At 35.6% G+C, this 22,286-nt stretch overlaps 1 long non-coding RNA gene and 1 pseudogene across 1 annotated transcript in view; one reads left to right on the top strand and one right to left on the bottom strand.

Moving 5' to 3' along the window:
• LOC144617019 (uncharacterized) overlaps positions 1-22,286 on the top strand; it is a 344,254-nt gene that overhangs the window by 230,715 nt on the left and 91,253 nt on the right. The window lies entirely within an intron of this gene.
• On the bottom strand, positions 1,287-22,270 carry LOC132670975 (cytochrome c oxidase assembly factor SCO2-like; annotated as a pseudogene).

Here is a 22,286-nt window from a genome sequence, read left to right on the forward strand (position 1 = left end):
CATGAGGTCTAAAAAATTTAGAACTACAGTGAAGAATTTGAGCTATGTTACTGTGCAGAGTGATTTTATTAAAATACATACAATTCCCTCAAGAGCATTGTTGGCCTTAACTGTAAAGGCAGTTCCATTAAAACCCTGCTTTCCAAGATAAAATGAACATTTGATAAATCATATTTAACTTTTCAATAGTGATTTATAATAGTCTTTATCTGAAGATATTTTTCTTCCAACTTTCCAGAGTTGAGGAACAGAGCAGACAATAGGTTAAGGGGAGAACTCCATGTTTAACTTAAAACTTTTCATCTCTGTGCTCTAATCTAAGCATTCCTTCTTCAGGTAGAGGTTTGGTATTTGAAAAGCGAGAGAATCAAGTTTCTTAGCACTCTGTGGCCTGAAACATTTATCAAAATAAACCCCAGGAGCTGGGCCCTACACTGGCCTTTGGAGGTTAGAAGAATGTTGTGCATGTGGCCAGGGGTGTGAGAGAGGGGAGATGATTGCCCCTGAGGGACTTGCTTTCTGGAGGCTTCTGTGCTCCAGTCAGGCTGTCTCTCTATTAGTAACAAAAGACTTGCCTTCCTCAGCCCTAGGCATCTGGCTTCATTCCCAGATGCTGCTCTGAGGCCAGAGTAAAAGACAGAAAATATCTGGGTGTTTTAGAGTCGATAATACTTGGTGTAGTAATGATGATAGTAATAAAAATTAGATTAGTTATTATATTTATAAATATGAAATATTTAATATTGATATATTTATACATATAAGTAGTATTATAAGTGATAATTGTATGAAATAAAATAACTATTTATACAATAAAAACATTATTGTTATAGAAATAATAATATTTTGGCATACTTACTAAGAACTTCACACACATCAACTCTTTGAAATTCCAACCCAAATATTTTGATTCAGGTGCTGTTATTTCCCTATTTTACAGAAGGGGAAACCAAGATATAGTTTAGTGAAGTAATTTCTCCTAAGTCACCTAGCAGGGAAATGAAGATAGGAACCAAGGCTGTAAACCTCTGAAGTTTAAGTTCTGTCTCACACACACTGACAAATCTACATTCAGCTTCATTTTCTATTACTGATCCGGTGACTTGAAGTATCAGCAACATATGAGATGTAAAACGTCAGCAACGTAATCAATTGTGATCAATGATGCTAAAAGAGCAGTGTGTTCCTTCCCCGGAAGAAATACAGAGAATGCCCATCCCCTCTCCATCCTAGCTAATGTTGCGTGCTTGGGATGGTGCTCTAATTTAATTAGCAAATACAGTAAATCAATTGAGTAAAGAGGAGGAAGCGTTTGTGATTTGGACAGAAAATTCAGATCTGCTCAGCTCAGGGCTGAGCAGGTAGATAGCAATGGAGTGGTCCACGATGTAATCCTGGTCCTTGTCCTTGGGGCCTGCACTGTAGTACACGCAGTAGCTGTGCCTCACTTGGGCTACCTGCTCAGCAGAACCAGTCAGCCCCAGCAACCGTGGGTGGAAGTCCTGTAGGTAGTGGGCCATGGCTGAGACAGTGTCCCACTCAGGGTCCACAGTAACGAAGATAGGCTGCACCAGGGGCAGGTGGGCTCAGCCTCCAGCTGCCGTACCACCTGCACCAACTTCTCCAGCTCATCTGGGCAGATGTTGGGGCAGTGAGTGAACCCAAAGTACATCAACACCCACTGACCCAGAAGTCGGCTTTGCAGCGAGCCTTTCCCCCCCCACCCCCCCGCCTTCAGCAGGCTGAAGTCACCCTGGCCCACGGCCGCCTGGCTCAGGGCCTCCGTTCACTTTTGCTGCTGCCGCTGCTCCTTCTCAGCCCTGGTGGCCAGTCAGACCCCACCCAGCCCAGCCCCAAACAAGGTGGTGATCAACAGCCTAGTTTGAAGCCCAGGGCCCTGGGGCCAGCTCTGCCTGCCTGTGTCTCCAGGGCCCTGCCTTGACAGGAGCCGGCATATGTTGGGCCTTGCCTCCTGGGGTACAAAGGAGGGCTGGGGGCTTCCCATGACAGAGCCTGTGCCAAGCCTTGGGTAGCCAAACCAGATCTATGGGACGCAGCAAAGGCGGTCATCAGAGGAAAGTATATAGCAATCCAGGCCTTCCTAAAGAAGGAAGAAAGATCTCAGATACACAACCTAACCTTACACCTAAAAGAATTGGAAAAAGAACAGCAAATAAAACCCAAAGCCACTATAAGACAGGAAATAATAAAGATTAGAGCAGAAATTAATGCTATTGAAACAAACAAACAAAAAAAAAACCAGTAAAACAGATCAATGAAACCAGAAACTGGTTCTTTGAAAGAATTAACAAAATTGATAAACCACTAGCCAATCTAATCAAAACAAAAAAGGAAAGGACCCAAATAAAATCAAGAATGAAAGAGGAGAGATCACAACCAACACAGCAGAAATACAAAACAATAATAAGAGAATATGATGAGCAATTATATGCCAATATAATGGGCAATCTGGAAGAAATGGACCAATTCCTAGAAACATATACACTACCAAAACTGAAATAGGAAGAAATAGAAAATTTGAACAGACCCATAACCAGTAACGAAATTGAATTGGTAATAAAAAATCTGCCAAAAAACAAGAGTCCAGGGCCAGATGGCTTTCCAGGGGAATTCTACCAAACATTTAAGGAAGAGTTAACACCTACTCTCTTGAAGGTGTTCCAAAAAATAGAAATAGAAGGAAAACTTCCAAACTGTTTCTATGAGGCCAGCATTACCTTGATTCCAAAACCAAACAGAGACCCCACTAAAGAGGAGAACTGTAGACCAATTTCCCTGATGAACATGGATGCAAAAATCCTCAATAAGATATTAGCCAACTGGATCCAACAATACATTAAAAAATTATTCACCACGACCAAGCGGGATTTATACCTGGGATGCAGGGCTGGTTCAATATCTGCAAAACAATTAACGTGATTCATCAAATCAATAAAAGAAAGGACAAGAACCATATGATCCTCTCAATAAATGCGCAGAAAACATTTGACAAAATACAGCATCCTTTCTTGATAAAAACCCTCAAGAAAGTAGGGATAGAAGGAGCATACCTCGAGATCATAAAAGCCATATATGAACGACCCAACGCTAATATCATCCTCAATGGGGAAAAACTGAGAGCTTTCCCCCTAAGATCAGGAACGAGACAGGGATGTCCACTCTTGCCACTGTTATTCAACATAGTATTGGAAGTCTTAGTCTCTGCAGTCAGACAACACAAAGAAATAAAAGGCATCTAAATCGGCCAGGAGGAGGTCAAACTTTCACTCTTCGCACATGACATGCTACTCTGTATGGAAAACCCAAAGGATTCCACCAAAAAACTGCTAGAACTGATCCATGAATTCAGCAAAGTTGCAGGATATAAAATCAACGCACAGAAATTGGTTGTATTCCTATTCACCAACAATGAAGCAACAGAGAAATCAAGAAATCGATCCCATTTACATTGCACCCAAAACCATAAAATACCTAGGAATAAATCTAACCAAAGAGGTGAAAAATCTATACACTCAAAACTATAGAAAGCTTATGAAATAAACTGAAGAAGACACACAAAAAATGGAAAAAGATTCCATGCTCTTGGATAGGAAGAACAAATATGGTTAAAATGTCAATACTACCCAAAGCAATCTACATATTCAATGCAATCCCTATCAAAATAACACCAGCATTCTTCACAGAGCTAAAACAAACAGTCCCAAAATTTGTATAGAACCAGAAAAGACCCCGAATAGCCAAAACAATCTTGAAAAAGAAAACCAAAGCCGGAGGCATCACAATTCTGGACTTTAAGATGTATTACAAAGCCGCAATCATCAAGACAGTAGAGTACTGGCACAAAAACCGACACTCAGATCAATGGAACAGAATAGAAAGCCCAGAAATGGACCCACAAACATTTGGCCAACTAATCTTTGACAAAGCAGCAAAGAATATCCAATGGAATAAAGACAGTCTCTTCAGCAAATGGTGCTGGGAAAACCAGACAACGACATTCAGGAGAATGTACCTGGATCACTTACACCATACACGAAAATAAGCTCAAAATGGATGAAAGACCTAGATGTAAGACAGGAAGCCATCAAAATCCTCGAGGAGAAAGAAGGAAAAACCTTTTTGATCTTGGTCGCAGCAACTTCTTACTCAACGCGTCTCCGGAGGCAAGGGAAACAAAAACAAAAATGAACTACTGGGACCTCATCAAAATAAAAAGCTTCTGGGGCGCCTGGGTGGCTCAGTCGGTTGGGCGGCCGACTTCGGCTTGGGTCATGATCTTGCAGTCCGTGGGTTCGAGCCCCGCGTCAGGCTCTGTGCTGACGGCTCGGAGCCTGGAGCCTGTTTCGGATTCTGTGTCTCCCTCTCTCTGACCCTCCCCCGTTCATGCTTTGTCTGTCTCTGTCTCAAAAATGGATAAACGTTAAAAAAAAAAATAAATAAAAAAAAATAAAAAGCTTCTGCACAGCGAAGGAAACAATCAGCAAAACTAAAAGACAACTGACAGAATGGGAGAAGATATTTTCAAACGACATATCAGATAAAGGGTTAGTATCCAAAATCTATAAAGAACTGATCAAAGTCAACACCCAAAAAACAAATAATCCAGTGAAGAAATGGGCAAAAAACATGAAGAAACACTTCTCCAAAGAAGACATGCAGATAGCCAACCGACACATGAAAAAATGCTCAACATCACTCATCATCAGGGAAATACAAATCAAAACCACAATGAGATACCACCTCACACCTGTCAGAATGGCTAATGTTAACAACTCAGGCAACAACAGATGTTGGCGAGGAAGCAGAGAATGAGGATCTCTTTTGTATTGTTGGTGGGAATGTAAGCTGGTGCAGCCACTCTGGAAAACAGTATGGAGGTTTCTCGAAAAATTAAAAATAGAACTACCCTATGATGCAAGAATTGCACTACTAGGCATTTATCCAAGGGATACAGGTGTGCTGTTTCTAAGGGACACATGCACCCCAATGTTTATAGCAGCACTATCAACAGTAGCGAAAGTATGGAAAGAGCCTAAATGTCCATCGATGGATGAATGGATAAAGAAGATGTGGTATATATATACAATGGAGTGATAGTTGGCAATAGAAAAGAATGGAATCTTTCCATTTGCAACTATGTGGATAGAACTGGAGGGTATTATGCTAAGCGAAAGTAGTCAGTCAGAGAAAGGCAAAAATCATATGACTTCCCTCATATGAGGACTCTAAGAGACAAAACAGATGAATATAAGTGAAGGGAAGGAAAATTAATATAAAAACAGGGAGGGGGACGAAACATAAGAGACTCATAAAGGGGCGCCTGGGTGGCGCAGTCGGTTAAGCGTCCGACTTCAGCCAGGTCACGATCTCGCGGTCCGTGAGTTCGAGCCCCGCGTCAGGCTCTGGGCTGATGGCTCGGAGCCTGGAGCCTGTTTCCGATTCTGTGTCTCCCTCTCTCTCTGCCCCTCCCCCGTTCATGCTCTGTCTCTCTCTGTCCCAAAAATAAATAAAAAATGTTGAAAAAAAAAAAAAATTAAAAAAAAAAAAAAAAAAAAGAGACTCATAAATATGGAGAACAAACTGAGGGATTGTGGGATGGGGGATTGGCTAAATGTGTAAGGGGCACTAAGGAATCTATTCCTGAAATCATTGTTGCACTATATGCTAACTAATTTGGATGTACATTTTAAAAAATAAAATTAAAAAAAATTAATGAGAAAAAAATTATTAAAGCTATTTAGGAAAATTATTAGGCACATTCTATTAAGTTGAGCATATGTGCATCTCACAACCCAACAAATGCACTTTAGGTGCATATATATGAGGAATTCTGGCACTTGAGTTCTGGGACACGTGTACCAAAATGGTCATATAGCAGCAATAATAAAGCCTGAGACTAAAACCAACCAAAATGTCCCTCAACAGAATGGGTAAATAAATTTTGACATAGTCATACAGTGGAATATTATAAAATAGTGAAAATGACCTACAGCTACATCTATTAACATAAATGAATCTCAAAACAAAAATATAGGAGCAAAGCAAGAACAAAAAATGAAGTCACAAAAGAAATAGAAGAGTATGATTCCATTATTTAATTTCAAAATCTGGTTGAACTAAAGAATATAATCTTTAGTAATGCATACAAAGATAGTAAAATTGTGAGGAAAAGCAAAGTAATGGTAAACCAAAATCAGGATAGGTGGGGGTTGGGGCAGAGAGGAGGAGATTATCAGAGAGAGGCATACATGTGGGTTTCTAAGGCACTGATAGTGTTCTTTCTCTGAAACTGAGTGGTGAGAACATGTGTAAGCCTTTCATTATTATTCTTTAGGCTATACATATATGTGAAATAAAGTCTTACAAATGTGTATATTGAACAACAGCAAGAGTTATTAAAGACGTATCTTTGAAGGCACGGGGCTCAGATAGTTTTGTAAGTGAGTTCAAACAAACATTACAAGTCAGATATATCTCATCCTAATCCAACTGTTACAAAGCAAAGAAACAAATACGGAAAATGTCTACATTTACTTATAATCATAATCTTGATATTAAAATCTGAAAAAGAAAGAAAGCCCTGTAAAACCAACTACAGATCAAAGATAAATGTAAAAATCAAAATTACTTATATCCAGCAGCATATTGAAAACCACTGTGATAATGGCTCAATGGTCTCCAAATGCCCATATAAAATGGAAGTTATATAGATACTAGATATGCTAAGAGAGGGCCACTAAGAAGATAAGTGATACTTATCTTCTTGGCATGCCTATTTTTTAACATTCTGCATTTTAAATTGTGAATTGTATAGGTCTTTATCTAAACCTAAGCAAGTTCGTATTGACTGATCCTTAATAAACAAAATGCCCACTGAACTTTGGAAAAAAAATGGTTAGAGATATAAAATGCTGTCTTCAGCTGGGTTAAAATAGTTTCATTGCAAATATGCACTCTGCAAATTAGTGAACTTCTTGTCACCAGTGGTAATCAAATAGAGGACTGTCATTCAAGAGATTTCTCCTTGGAAAAGCTACTGGAACTGATACTTGTGAAGCTTCCAACCTGGAAGTGGTGCACTTTTGTGAGTTAAGTGTTTCCTTTGAGTAGTTCCTGGTCTCTTGAGAAGACCGTGACGTGAAGCCCACGCATATTTACCGGCAGCATTTAAGCAAGAACTAAGGGTGATAACAGGTGTGAAGTCCTCTGACTTTTACACTTAGAATGCCCTACTTTACTTCAGTTGTGGAGTCCAGTGGTTGCTTACTGTAATTGAAATTCCCCTAGAGAAAACAAATAAGAACTTTCCTAGTACAATACAGAGAATGTAGTATGTTTTATTTTGAAATATTAGTATTTTAAAATGTACTATTTTAAAATATTAGTATTAAAAATATTAGTATTTTAGAATGTGCTATTTCAAAGCTTTCTCTAGCATTGTTTCTTTTCTCTAGCATCCTTTCTTATTTTACAAGTAGAGCCTGAAATGTCATTGTCTTTCCCAGTCACAAAATCTCACCTCCTCTGAAATTGAATAAAGTTAAAAAACAAAAAAAGAAACCTCACATGTGTTTATTAACATAGATTTATTAATATGTGCATGTATGAAATCCATGTACATATCTAAATATGCTTGCAACAGATAGAGAAGTAGTCTTTGATGTTACTTCAAGTAATCACTATGAGTTCTTTATATGAAAATGTTTTCCCTACTGACAAAGAACCTTGGCTTTTAATCAGAGTTTCAGTTCCACAAAGCAACTAAGGTATATTTGATATATATTCTTGAAAACCAAGGTTCTGAGAATCATAGACCTTTCCTGCATTTGTTATTTTTGTTATTATTTTTTTAGTAGTAGAGGGATTTCTGGTTATTTTTTCTAATAACTCTTCTCTGTCTTCCTGACTTCTGTTAAAAATTTTTTTCAACATTTATTTATTTTTGAGACACAGAAAGTGAGCGGGGATTGGGGCAGAGAGAGAGGGAGACACAGAATCTGAAGCAGGTTCCAGGCTCTGAGCTGTCAGCACAGAGCCTGATGTGGGGCTTGAAACTCACGAACCATGAGATAGTGACCTGAGCCAAAGTTGGATGCTTAAACGACTCAGCCACCCAGGCACCCCTGAGCTGGTCTTGTATGCCAAATATTATCTTAGACACAGTAATGTACAGTTGGGAGAAACCTAGATATTCTTCAGTAGCAGAGAGGATTGTGAAAGCCAACAACCTCAAACAATCCATAAGGAAGGAAGCTGTTTACCTAGGCCCTAACAGTTCTAAATTAGTCATGGTAACAGAAGAAAGAATTTTCCCAAGAGAGAATTGCATCAAAAAGTGTAAAAGGGACTCTTCCTTAGGCACTATTAAGAACTTCCTGTTTGGTTGCCTGGTGGCTGAGTCGACTGCTGCTCAGGTCATGATCTCTTGGTTTGTGAGTTCAAGCCCCACATCAGGCTCTGTTGCTGACAGCTCAGAGCCTGGAGTCTGCTTTGGATTCTGTGTCTACTTCTCTTTCTGTCCCTCCACCACTCATGCTCTCTCTCTCTGTCAAAAATAAATAAACAGTAAAAAAAAAAAAAAACTTGTTTAATGAACAACTATTACCTCCTTTTACATATTTGAACTTTATTTACTTTCTACGTATGGTTCTGCTTAGGGGAGTTAGCCTTTGCTGCAGTTGCAGGAACACTGGTCCTCATTAGACAAGTCAGACTGGGAACATTGAGGGGGGTTGATTTTCAACCCCAAAGGAAAAATGCAAATGTTCAAACAGAATGTTTGGCAGCATTAACTAAACCCACGTTAACTTTAAGAACATTTAGTGAATCATTCACAATTAATTTCTGAATCATTTTGGAAGATATAGATAGCATGAATAGCAGTTTCATTCTTCCTGATGTTAATAGTACTCCCACAGAAATAATATTACATCCCACTGCACCCTGGGGATCAGAACAGCGTCCCCTTTGTCATATTTGTGCACGCACTTAGAAATAGTAAGTTTGTGGGGCGCCTGGGTGGCGTGTCACTGGGTGACACTGGTTGAGTGTCCATCTTTGGCTCAGGTCATGATCTCTCGGTTCATGAGTTCGAGCCCCTCGTTGGGCTCTGTGCTGACAGCTCGGAGCCTGGAGCCTGCTTCGGATTCTGCATCTCCTTTCTCTCTATCCATTCCCCGCTTGTGACTCTGTCTCTCTCTGTCTCTCAAAAATAAATGAATAAATGTAAAAAAAAAATAGTAAGTTTGCTTCAAAAGGAAATTTGCACAGAGTTCCCTGGCTTCATCAAAAACCTTTTCAGTCAACAAATATTGATGGACTATTGTTCTAGGCTTTATAAGGAAGGCAGAGTTTCTGTCCTCAAGAAACTTACAATGTATTTGAGCAGAGAAATTCAAATTAAAAATAGTGTTGTATCACCAGTCAGGGCAGTCAGACTTGGGAGGAATTCTCCAGCTCTTATGGATGCATGTAAACGTGTTATCAGTGTTGTTCCACAGATGCCATTTTAATTATTTCTTAATTAGTCCATGAATTCCTTAAGGAACAGGAACAGTGTTCTGTAAGTCTTTGTGTCCTCTGCAGCTTTTAGTACACATTTGTTAAGATCTTGGAGAAATTACTTTCTCGTCTTTGTGAATTGTTTTCTCCTGTTGTCCAATGTCTCAGAAATTTTCTAGGAAAACATCTGGGTTTTCCCATGCTGTGATGTTGTCCTTCAATAGGTGAGATAGCTTTTTTTTTTTTTTTTTTTTTTACTGTAAGTGGATGATATGGCATTTTCTAATCAGAGACTCTTAGGAAGGAAATTAGCATTTTATAGCTATTAATTCATCCCTTGTCCCTAAGCAGAAGTGTGACATGTTCCCACCTGTCACCTACTCTAAAGGCTGGTGATATTTTAGTCACGTCTTCAATAAAGAGCTGCATATGAGGGTGGTCCCAGACTGTATTGTTCACTGTTGGTAGAACTGAAACAAGAACTCTATTTGTCAGAGCTATGCCAAAAATAACCAAACCATTTAAGACTGTATCGTCATGAATGAAACACCCTGGCAAAGCAGGTTAAGTCCATAGGCTTCAGTGTTTCAGATGTTAACAAACAGTAAGTCCTTGCAGCCTAACAACAAGTTGGAGTGAGGTGCTGAAGAGATAAGTAGGCTTTGAAATAAGATGGAAATGGCTTAGAACCAGGGCCAAATGTCTTACTTGCAAAATGATTACATTACCCCGAAGTCCACCCACCCCTCATTTTTATCCTTTTCATGGCTTTTCAGAAATGAATGCCAGTAAGCTTTTCAGTGCCATTACCACCAAGTTAATGTTTTTCTATTGTGGAATTCAGGAAATCAGAGGCTCAGAATTAATTTTTGAAATTAAGAAAGACTTTTATTATAGATTAGGCAAACTTGTCTTTGTGTAGCTCTTGGTTACAGTGACAGAAGAGTATTTCAGTCAATAGGTATTTGTTCCTTTTAAAATTTAACATATGCAAGGTGCCTGGGTGGCTCAGTCAGTTGAGCGTCCGACTTTGGCTCGGGTCATGATCTCGCAGTTCATGAGTTCAAGTCCCACGTTGGGCTCTGTGCTGACAGCTCAGAGCCTAGAGCCTGTTCCGGATTCTGTGTCTCCCTCTCTCTCTCTGCCCCTCCCCCACTCACGCTCTCTCTCTCAAAAATAAACATTAAAAAAAATTAAAACTTAACATATGCTATGGCTTAATAAGATTCTTCCAAGAGAAATCAGAAAATAAATTGTCCAGAGGAGTCCTCTTGGCTCTATTATGAATTTCTGACTATATATAGTTAATATTAATAGGACATGGGTTGGGGCCCATGTGGAAGAAATCTATGCTATCAACATATCTTGAAATACTGTGACTGTTAAAGTTACAGGTAATGAATCAATCATAGGCATATAAGCTGTTACTCAGGTGGTAGATTCATATTTTGGATTTATGGGTTAATATTATCCCCCTTCTATATAGGAGGAAATAGTAGCTGTTTAAACAGAAAAACAAAAACAAACTTTATAGTCATATGATATTTCCTGTTTTAGTATCATTTGGGCACAATTTAGAAATATAATTTGGGTAAAATTATGCCTCAGAATAACTCTGTAAATATTACTATAAAATTCTGCTGTCTGGAGGCAATACCAATGGACCATGAAGATGACTCCCAGTTAGTGAACAATGACAGGGCTCAGGAGAATGAGACAGTCTTTCATCCTGCCCCTGACTGGGGCCCAAATTCTTGGACTCAGTAAAGGAGCAGTTTGTTCCCAGATGTGCAGTGATGGAGTGAGAGTTGATGCTGAAGGTCACCTATTTTAGAACTCTGTTTAGGGGCTTCTGATTCTAGCTGTGATGGAGTACCTCTTACCAGCCTACTCTTTCTGATATCAACTATAAAAGATGGGTAAAATTCTAGGTAAACAAACAAAAACCAAAATCTTCATGGACTCATTGAAGAATAACTAGACATCCAGGATTTGAGGGGCTAAGACCTCATAGAGAAAAAAAAATATGTGGATGTGAGTTTTATATTCATTGCTGCTTTTACCCCCTCAGGACATGGCACACAGGCTGAAAAGAAAGTAACGTCTTTTGAGTTCTGGCAGCCTCACTGGGTGTACAATAAAAATTTGGAATTTAAAGCTACTAAGACAACTAGGACCTGAAAGATCTTTGTACTGAAAAGAGAAATCTGCAGAGAATCGCATGCAGCACTCTTTGTGCAGTTTTCCTTTGAGTCATTTGGTTACTTCTAAGCTGTATGTGGACAGGATGAGACACATAGAAACTCAGCAGAATACAGTTGTAAAGAGGCGACAAAACTAAGCTGTAAATATTTTGGCAAATTGATGGTACTGAGAAAAAACTGGAATTCAAGTTTGCCAAGAAGGGTCCCTCAAAAATACATCTGGCTTTCAAAAATACATCTGGATTTCCTAAAGGGCCATCCCCTAGGAAAAAAGACAAAGAATGAAAGGTCAGCAAATTTATGAGGTCAGCATAACCTGGAAATTAAGACCTAGTAAAGAAATTACAAAAAGGAAAATTTTAAAACCAATTTCTTATATAAGTATAGATTAAAAATCTTAAATAGAATATTAGCAAATCAAACCCTTCATGACCAAGATGAGTTTATTCTAGAAATAACATGGTTGATTTAATATTAAAAATTCAATCATCATTAATATGCCACAGGAAGAATTTGAGAAAACCACATGGTCATCTCAGTAGATTCAGAAAAAACATTTGATAAAATTCAATACCGTTCATGCTAAAATCTCCTAGGATCTAGAAATAGAAAGAACTGTTCTTAACTATTAATGGATATCTCTAAAAAACATACATAATAGGGAGATAGTAAATGCCTTCTTTCTCTCAGTTAGGAATAACACAGGATGTTCAATATCACCATTTTAATTCAATATTGTACAGGAAGGTGTAGCCAGTGCAACAGACAAAAAAAAAATGAGTCTTAAGAATTTGAAATATTTTAAATTTCATTATTTGGAGATGATGTGATTATGTTTATAGAAAATCCAAAATCTATAAACAAAATACATTAGGCTTGATAAATGAATTAGCGAGGTAACTAAATACAAGGTAACTGTAAAAAAACTATTTTTTTATATAGCAGCAATAAATATACAGATAATTCATTTAAAAAATGATACTCTTTACAATGACATAAAAACATTAAACACCTAGAAATAAATAAATCAAACAGAAAACTACAAGATATTATTGAGGTAAATGAAAGAAGAACTAAGTAAAAGAAGGGATATGCTATTTCTAAAGATTAGAAAATGCAGTGCAAAGATATCTGTTCTCCCTAAACTGATTTATAGATTTAATGCAATCTCAATCAACATTCCACTAGCACTTCTGGGTGTCTAGGTTAAGTGTCCAACTCTTGATTTCAGCCCAGTTCATGATCTCATGGTTTATGAATTTGAGCCCTGCATTGGGCTCTGCACTGACAGTGCAGGGCCTTCTTGGGATTCTCTCTCTCTCTCTCTCTCTCTCTCTCTCTCTCTCTCCCTCTCTCTCTCTCTCTCTTCCCTCCCTCTCTTAAAAATAAATAAGTAAGCTTAAAGAAATTCCACTAGCACTTCTATAAATGAAAATTGATAAGGTAATTCTACAATTATTATGGGAAAGCAAAAGATCTAGAATAGTCAAGACAATGTGAAGATCAAAATTTGAAGACGTAAGCCACCAAATGTCAATACTTTCATAAAAGTCTAAAATGAAAGCATTATTTTATTGGCACAAAGATAGATAAATAGACCATTGAGCAGAATAGTGGGTCCAGAAATAGATCTACACATATACAGTCATTTGACTTTCAACAAAGATGTAATTTTAATGCAGTGTAATTTTAAATTACAAAGATGTAATTTTAATGTAATTTAATTTTGAGGAAAATATTTTAAAAAGTAAATTGAAATAGATTAATTGAATTGGATTATGCACATGGAAAAAATATCTTGACTCCTACCTTATACCGTACACAAAAATTAATTCTGGATTGATTTAATGTATGTAGTTAGTTAAATATAGAATGCTTAAATGTAATTATGCTTAAATGTGAAAAGTAAGACAGTAAGTTTTTTAAAGATGATCATACAACAAGATTTCCATGACCATGGGTTGAGGAAAGATTTCAAAAAAGGACACAGAAACACTATATAAAGGATAAACTTGACATATTGCATGTGATTAAAAATTACAAAATTCGGTTAATCAAAAGATACTATGAAGAGAGTTGAAACTTAAGCCATAGAGGGCGAAAAGCAGTTTAAATTGCATATATCTAGCAAAGATTACTATGAAGAAATAGTAATAAATAGGAAGACAATCCAAATAAAATAGGCAAAAGACTTGAATTGGCAATTAGGAATATATACAAATTGTTCATATGAAAGGACATTCAACATCATTAATAGAGTTATGCACGCTATATCCACAATGACATAGCACCACCCATTCAACAGTGACTACAATGAGAAAAAAAAAAAAAAAGAACAGATAACGCCAATTGGTAGTAAGAATGTAGAATAATGAATTCTTCCACACTGCTGGGGGAATGTAAATTGGTACCCCTGCTGTGGAAAACAACTTGCAGTATCTACTGAAATTAAATACACATAAACCTCATGTCACAGAAATTCCAATCGTAGGTATACACCTAACAGAAATGCATACATATGTTCACCAAAAACATATACAAAATGTTTATATTACCATTATTTGCAAGAGTTCCAGAATGTAAATAACCCAAATGTTCTTCAGTAAGTTGTGGTATATTTTACAATAGACACTGAAGAAAGATCCAACTACAGCTACAAGTAAAAATTTGGATCAATCTCACAGATAAAATGTTGAGCAAAAATGCCAGACTCAAAAGAGTACATACTATAAGATAATGTGTGATTCCATTTATATAAAGTTCAACAAAAAAACCACTAATCTATGGTGATGAAGTCAGAATTGGTTACCTTTCGAGGAATAATGATTGAGACTGATTGAGAAAGGACAGGGGGAGGTTTCTGGGGTGCTGATAATAGCTTTGGTCTTAATTTACATGGTAACCTGAGTGTGTTGAATTCATAAAAATTTGTTGAGCTGTGCTCTTTATTATATAAACAGTGATCTTTAATATATATATATTCTATCTCAATACATAAGTTTACCATGAAGAATCCCCCCCTCCCCATGTATTTTCAGTGATAAATTCATACCATTTCAAAATATCAGGCTTTTGATCCTACTTTGAAAGAACATTGCCTAGTGATAGGTTTTTATAGTTAGGCAGTTGTAAGATTATACCTATTGTATACCAGTTGTAAGATTATAAAGTTGTACTATTATAGCTATTACTTGGAAAGCAGACCACAATTCTTTGTGTCATGTTTATTACAACCCATCTATTTAAAAAGATCCAACTAGTTATTTTATTTCTATTTATAATGGTGAATCATTCTACAGTGATATATTCTACAGTCAACTCTAAACAACACAAGATTTATCAATAGTTTGGGTCTCAGCAAACTTGTGGTGATTCTCAACTGGTCTTGGTAGCTTAAGGAAAGCTCCATTTTAGTAAGGAAGTGGTTCTGGCTTAGCTTCAAGTAACTGAGTGAATTTATCTTGGCCTTGAAACATCAAAGGCAGTTGGGTTGAATTTGGCTGTGTGCACGTATGTTTTGTCTGCTACTATTCATTTTGGGTAACTGGGAAACAAAATTCTACTTAATTTTAGGGTCTTTAAACATATGGCTATTTTAATGAGTGTAACACTGGATTATATCCTTAAAATAGCATGATTAAGGGTTTATAGAAAAATATTAAAATCTTCCAACCATGACCTTCATTACTAGCTAGTGTGTCAATGTACAATTCACAGAACTAACCACACCAGGTCCTTAAAAGTTCAATGTAGTTTGATTGAATAAATAGTAAATGAAGGACTTATGATGCCTTCTTTTTTTTTTTTATTTTTTTTAACGTTTATTTATTTTTGAGACAGAGAGAGACAGAGCATGAATGGGGGAGGGTCAGAGAGAGGGAGACACAGAATCCGAAACAGGCTCCAGGCTCCGAGCTGTCAGCACAGAGCCCAACACGGGCTCAAACTCACGGACCGCGAAATCATGACCTGAGCCAAAGTCGGCCGCTTAACTGACTGAGCCACCCAGGCGCCCCTGTGATGCCTTCTGATATTAATTATTGATATATCTTCTTTAGCTGACCCTTCTATTCATAGGTAATAAAATAGGCATTATGATTCCTTGATATTCAGGTATTAATTAAGTTGGTCATCTTAATAATAAAGTCAAGATGCGGTAATAGCACAAATGTCTTAAGGAATTGTCATTGTTATAGCTGAAAAAGTGCATTAATTACCGAATTATAAGCCCATGATGTCAAGTACCTGAAGAATAGACAAAAAACAACATTTCCAGAACAGTGCTGTGCTGCTTGTCATTTGCTCACCGCCTCTTAGGCTAGTCTTATTAACAAAAAAAATTGGAGATTTAAAAAAAGAATTTTCAGAAATTTCAGAGAAAATGAAAACTCTAATTTCTATTTTGGTGTGATAACTAATAGAGGGTTTGTACATACTCTATGAACATGGGTCTTTTAAAAATGATGAAATTAAGAAAGTAGATAAAAAAAGTAATAGTGGCTAGCTAGCCTGGATTTCTCTCAAAGCGGAGCTTGAATGAAGGCTTGGATGAAAGTTTATTTGGAATGTAATTTCAGGGTCCTGGGGTGAAGAGTAAGAGAAATTAATCAGGGAATTGGTTAGTGTTATCATGGTGTATCTTTTCTCATCTTTATACATTTAACCTATTCTTGTTTTTAATATTTAAAGTGAATTTCTTATAGGCAGCTTACAGTTAGGTCTTACATTCTTATCCAATATGACAAACTCTACTTTTAAATGGGGGTGTTTGGGTACTTTAGGTTTTAGATTTTAGGTAATTAGATTTTATGTGATGATTCTTTTGTTGGATTTAACTCAACTATATTGTTGTTTGCTTTTTTAAATTCTATCTGTTCTTTTGTTTGTTTTTCTCTTTTCCTGCCATTTTTTTGGAATTAAAGAAATGATTTAATTTTATCTCTTCTGTTGGCTTAATAGAGATACTTTTTTGGTGTTATTTTAGAAGTACTTTAAGCCTTGTAGCATACCTCTTTAACTTACGACAGCCTACTTTTAAGTGACATTGTATTGCTTCATGAATAATATGATAAACTAACAAAGTTGTACTTCTATTTCTTCCCTCCAGGCCTTTATGCACTGTTGTCATATGTTTTTATTTCTATATATGTTAAAAATCTCATACTTCTTGATTATTATTTTTGCTTTAAACGGTTGATTATATTTTAAAGATTTATATAAATTAAATAAAATAAATATTTATAAAAATAGTCTTTATATTTACCTGTGTAGTTACATTTGTGGTGCTCTTCATTTCTTTGTGTAGATCTATGTGTTTTCCTGGTATTATTTTTCATCTGCTTAAAGGTCTTCTTTTCATATATTCTATAATGTAAGTTCAATGTTACTGAATATTTTTAGTTTTTGGAAGCCTGAAAAATCTTTATTTTGTCTTCTTTGCTGAAAATTATTTTTTTCTGAATAAAGAATTCTACATTGCCAATTATTTCTTTAGTGGTCCATCACTGTCTTCCACCTTGCATCATTTCCAAAAGGAAATCTGTTGTCATCTTGATCTTTGTTCTATTGTAGGTAATGCATTGTTTTCCTTTGGCTGCTTTTAAAGTTTCCTCTTTGTCCTTGATTTTCAAGGATTTGATTATGATGAGTCTTATAATAGTTTTCTTCATCTTTCTGATGCATGGAGTTTGTTGAGCTTCTTGGATCTGTGAATTTATAGTTTTCATCAAATTTACAAATTTTGCTGCAAATATTTCTTCAATATTTGTTTCCTTCACAATACTTTAGAGATTAAAGTATATATATTAAGCTATGTTAGTGGTTTTATTCTTCGTGTTTCATTTTGGAGAGTTTATATTGCTGTGTACTTACGATCATCTTCGTATCTAGAATTTCAGTCTTTAAAGATATCCTTTTCTTCAAACAGAAATACAGACTCAGACAAACCCAATCAAAATCTGAATTTTTATCTTATTTTATTTTTTTGATAGAATAGAAATGCAAAGGGTCAAGAATAACTAAGACAACTTAAAGAATACAAATAATAGGAAACATTCTGTTAAATATCAAAACTTACAAATCTATTAAGTGAGTATAGTATTGGTAGAAGTATCCCAAATAGGATAGTAAAACAAATTACTGGACCTAAAAATAGGCCCAAGGATATATGAGCTTTTATCTTTAAAAAGAAAAAAGAAAGGGTGGCACTGAAAAGCTGAGTAGAAGGGATAGCTTTTTCAACAAAAGGTGCTGGGGCAGTTGGATATCCATTTTGGAAAATGAAACTAGACACCTACAAATCACCATACATAAAAATCATTTATAAAATTTTATTTTAATATGTGAAAGGCAAAACAGTTAATATTCTGGAAAATAAAATAGGAGAATATCTTCAGAATTTCAAAGTAGGAAACAGTTTCTTAAGGGCACAAAAGAAAGAAAAGGGGAAAAAAGGCATAAGAAAGAGAGAAGCCAATCATAAAGTATTGGAATGATACTGAATAAATAATTTAGTTTACTAAAGGACACCACAATAAAGTGAAATTCAATCCATGTAGTGAGATAATCTGTAAAAAATACAACTAAGAATACAAAAAGGACTTCTACAAAAGAAGTAACAAGAATAAAATAGAACCTCCCCCTCCCCCCCAAAAAGGCAAAAGATTTAAACTGTCAATCCATAAAGAGAAAGTTCAAAAGGCCAGTAAACATATACAAAGTGCTTAACCTTATCAGATCAAAAAAATGCAAATTACACGACAGTGAGACACCACAACATAATCATTGGAACACCAAAAATTGTGTTTATGATACATAATTATATAATAAATATATATATAATTTTCGCTATTCCAGTGATAACTATATATAATATATGCCTCTATATAAATTTAGAGATTAATATAAACATGTATAATATTAAATATAAATATATAAAAACCATATGTATGTGGCAATTTCAAATATTGGGAAGGATATGAAGGAACAAAGATATATTGCTGATGGCAAAGTAAGTTGCTACAAATATTTTGGAAAATTGTTTAGTATTATCAAGTAAATTATACATAAACAACCAAACAATACTAAACTTTAGTTTGTAAGATGCATAATCACTTGGGAAAGTAAAACATGAAAATAATATACAATAAAATTAATGTGTAGGTTTTCTCTGAGAGAGGGAAGAAATGTGCTTGGAAAAGAGATCTACAGGTAATATTTTTCTTGGCCAGGGTAGTGGTGTATATAGATGTGCTTTATATATTGATATCTCATGTCATTCGCTCTGGATATGAATATTTTACAGTAAAAATTTAAATAAAATAAATGTAGCCAATATGAAACAGAGGCAGTTATTGGCTCTGTTAAAACAAATGTTTGTGCAAGAAAGAATGTGTAATCAAAATATACTATGTGGTTCAGCTCAAAACACTTTTTGTCTTAGTATTATAATATTAGTTTATAGAAACTCAGAATTTTTTTTATGTTGGTTTGCATTCTGAAACTTTGCTGAATGTGTTTATTAGTTCTAAAAGATTTTTGTGGAATCTTTTGGAATTTTTATGTATAAGATCATGTCATTTGCAAATAGAGGCCACTGTACTTCTTCCTTTTCAATTTGGATACCTTTTATTCCTTTTTCTTGACCTAATTGCTTTGGCTAAGACTTCTACTACTATGATGAATGGAAATAGTGAGAGTGGACATCCTTGTCACGTTCCTGATCTTGGAGGAAAAGCTTTCAACCTTTCACCATTGAGTAAGATGTTAGTTGTGAGCTTGTATATATGGCTTTTACTATGTTGAGGTAAATTCCTTCTACATTCCCTCCTTCCCTCTGAGGAAATGTGTACATTAATTTTATTGTATATTACTTTCATGTTTGAATTTCTTGAGTAATTATGCATCTTATAAACTAAAATTTAGTCTTGTTTTGTTGTGTTTATATATAGTTTACTTGATAATACTAAAATGTTTTTTATTTTCTATACCTGCTTTTTGAAAATTTTTATCATAAGATATTGAATTTTGTCATATGCTTTTTCTGCATCTATTGAGGTTATAATATGATTTTTATCTTTGATTCTATTTGTGTGGTTTATTATGTTTATCAGTTTGCATATGTTGAACCATTCTTGCATCCCAAGAATGTATCCCACTTGATCATGACATGTATTCTTTTAATGTAGTGTTATGTTTAGTTTGCTAGTATTTAGTTGAAGAGTTTTACATCTATATTCACCAGGAATATTGGTCTGAAGGTGGAGAAAGGATAATTTCTTCATAAATGGTGCTGGAAAAACTGGATATCCACATGCAAAAGAATGATTGGATAGCTATCAAAAATTAATTTGAAGTGGATTAAAGACTTAACATAAGACATGAAACCATATAACTCTTAGAAGAAAAGATAGGGAAAAAGCTCCCTAACATTGGTCTTGCCAATGACTTTTTGGATATGTTACCAAAAGCACAAGTAACAAAAGCAAAAATTCACAAGTGGGACAATATCAAACTATAAAGCTTCTGCACAGCAAAAGAAATAACAAAGTAAAAAAGAAACCTATGGAATGGGAGAAAATATTTTCAGATCACCTATCTGATAAGAAGTTAACATCCAAAGGAATACATATGACCCAATAGCAAAAAAAAAAAAAAAAAAAAAAATACTATTAAAAAATGGGCAATTGACCTGATTAGACATTTTTCCAAATAAGATATTCAAGTCATTAGTAGGCACACAAAAAGGTGCTCAACATCACTAATTGTCAGAGAAATGCAAATCATAACGACAATGAGATATCACGTCATACCTTTCGGAGTTACTATTCAAAAAGACAAGAAATAACGAGTGTTGGCAAGGAAATAGAGGAAAGAGAACGATTGTATTAGTACTGGTGGAATGTAAGCTGGTGGAGCCACTATAGAAAACAGTATGGAGGTCCCTCAAAATAGCCAAGACATGCAAAAAGAAAATCTGGTGTCTATATATAAACAATAGAATATTAGCCATAAAAAAGAAGGAAATCCTGACATTTGCAACGATGTGGATGAAGCTTGAGGGCATTATGCAAAGTGAAATAAGTCAGAGAGAGAAAGACAAATACTGCTTGACCTCACTTATATGTGGAATCTGAAAAAGCTCAACTCAGAAACAGAGAGCAGATTGCTGGTTGCCAAGGGTTTGGGGGTGGGGAAAATGAGTAGATCTTGGCCAAAGGATATAAACTTTCAGTTATAAGATGAATAGGTTCTGGAGAAACTAACATACAGCATGGTGACTGTAGTTAACAATACTGAATTATATACTGGACGGTTGCTAAGACAGTAGATCTTCAATGTTCTCGCAATCATCACAACAAAAAAGATGGTAGTTATGCGAGGTGATGGATATGTTCACTAATATTATTGTGGTAATCATTTTATAATACATACATTTAATAAATCATCACATAGTATGCCTTAAACTTACACAATGTTATATGTCAATTATATCTCAATTAAATTGGAAAATATAATCACAGTATTTTCATTTAATAAAAAATTGTGGTTATCTGTTTTGAGAAGGACATGGGGGAATCATGAGTTGGGGTAGTTATCTAAGAGAATTAAATCCTCTTTTTCTATGAAAGAAATCAATAGATGATGTTTAATGTTGAAAAAATATATAGAAATAGAAGCCAAATGTGTGAATATGAAGGTAAATTGAAGAGAAAACAGTTAAGGGAATTAAAATTTGTTGCTCCCGGGAAAGATTTGGAAAAGGAGTGGGCTTAGGGAAGATACTGCTTTCTGTTTCTTGGGGAGAAGTATGGGGAAAGTGGCTAGCCTTATAGTTTAAATAAGCCTATTAAACTATGTATGTTTTATTTGATACAAATAAGAATAAAAATAATAAGGAAAGCCATTGGTAGCACAAACAGATTGTGAGCAAATACTTTTCCGAGGACAGCACGATATAACCCCTTTGCTCCTTGAGAGTATTCAGTCAGTAAAAATAGATGGCCAGTCATGAGTAAAAACAAATAATGATTTCTTTTCAGTAGTGCAAATATATTTATGCACAAAACACAAAAACTAATAATTCATGCTAAATTAAGTAGGCATGTATACACACACATATGCAAGACACATGCATAGTATATTTCTTATTTTATCTTAATTCTTATTTTTTAATTTGAATACTAGAAGTTGCCTTCCTGTAAGGGACTAGTTCAACTTGGACCAAACTCCAATGCCAGAGTTTGTGGCAGTTCAAAGCTGCCCCATGAATCAGCCCTTTACTTCTTTTACAATGCTTTATTTGTATGTAAAGTTTATTCCCTTTCAGTGTTTTCCTCCAAAAAGCCAATCATACTCCAAATTCCTGAGCTTTGAAACCTCATTGAGGAAAAGAGAAGTCATAATAAATGATATCATCTCCCCCCCACTCCTTACTTGGTCTTCTGCCCTCTCGCTGGCTCTCCTTCTGCTTCAGTGCTTGCCAAAGGCCAGCTGCCTTCTGCCTGACCTTCCTCTTGGTCTGGAAGTCCCTGTAAAAGTGTCATACAATCGCTCTAGACA

This window comes from Panthera onca, chromosome C1, assembly GCF_046562875.1.
Source record: "Panthera onca isolate mPanOnc1 chromosome C1, mPanOnc1 haplotype 2, whole genome shotgun sequence".
Taxonomy (NCBI): Eukaryota; Metazoa; Chordata; class Mammalia; order Carnivora; family Felidae; genus Panthera; species Panthera onca.